We start from the raw sequence: 1,246 nt of genomic DNA on the forward strand, positions 1-1,246 counted from the left end.
CTGAATACTTTTAGGGTAATAAAAAACCTCAACCCCTACTGAACTGCTACAGAAAGGGAGAAACTCATTTTCATAAATCTAATCTCAAACCTTTTTCCGTGTATACCACATTGCAAAACATAGTAGTAGAGGAGAAATTGGCATAGAAGTACCTCAGAGTAAAGTGAAGCATACGAGCTATAGCTATAGAAGAAAAGTTCTATCTCTTCTGGGGACAGTGTCCAGAGGCATTTAGGATGGTCCAGCGTCTGACCTACCAGCATAGGTTCTCCTACAACACAGCCTCCAATAAGACTAGGCTGTCCCAAACCCCTGATAATAGGATCTTTTACCTTTATACCAAGAAGGTTGGGAAAGCAACCAAATCTGCATGCTGCATGTGCCCCGGTCAACTCCAAGGGGTTCATGCTGTGAGACCGAAAGTTCTCATAAGGCTGTCTAAAGCCAAGAAGCACATCAGCAGGGCCTACGGTGGCTCCATGTGTGTGAAATGCATCCGCAACCGGATCAAACATGCTTTCCTTATAGAGGAGCATAAAACCATCCTGAAAGTCTTGAAGGCACAAGCACAGAGTCAGAAAGCTAAATAAAAATGACACTCCTTTGAATAATTAAAAAAAAAGCAACACAAGTGCAGTTTGCTTGGTGAGCATCAGGGAAACAGAACTGCAGAGATAGTGTGGGTCATCTCCAGCAAGAAAGTAGAAAGAACCATATAATCCATGAGATGTCCAGAAACCACTGCAGAGGCTCAAGAAATATGAGAAACCAAGAAATATGAGAAACCAAGAATCCCCTCAAGAGAAAAAAACAGCCCTTCATCATCCACAGACAGTATAATGGAACTCATGGAAATGTCAGATAAAAAATTTAGAATATTCATAGTGACAAAGCCAACAGAGATGCAAGAGAAGTGACACAACAAATTCCAGCAGATGCAGGAGAAAAGAGACAATGAGTTCCAGGAGATGAGGAAGTTCTTGCACTATGTGAAAGAGGAAATACATCATAAAAAAGAATCAAAAGGAACTATTAGAGATGAAAGCTATAATACAGGAAATCAAAACTTCCCTTGAAAGCGTTAAAATCAATTTAGATCGTGCAGAAGATCAAATCTCTTTTAGAAAGTTTCTAAATCTCTCTTAGAAGACAGAACCTATGACCTAGAAAAATTCACCAAAAAGACTGAGAAAATAACCCAAAATAAGAGAATAATATAAAAGTAATACTAGATACTGTTAGATGC

At 39.2% G+C, this 1,246-nt stretch overlaps 1 pseudogene; it reads left to right on the top strand.

Annotated features, from left to right (window-relative positions):
* The first annotated feature begins 236 nt into the window (after positions 1 to 236).
* LOC102476771 (60S ribosomal protein L34 pseudogene) lies at positions 237 to 590 on the top strand (annotated as a pseudogene).
* Positions 591 to 1,246: the final 656 nt, after the last annotated feature.

The sequence above is a fragment of the Tupaia chinensis genome, unplaced genomic scaffold, assembly GCF_000334495.1.
Source record: "Tupaia chinensis unplaced genomic scaffold, TupChi_1.0 Scaffold000421_1, whole genome shotgun sequence".
NCBI classification, from domain to species: Eukaryota; Metazoa; Chordata; class Mammalia; order Scandentia; family Tupaiidae; genus Tupaia; species Tupaia belangeri.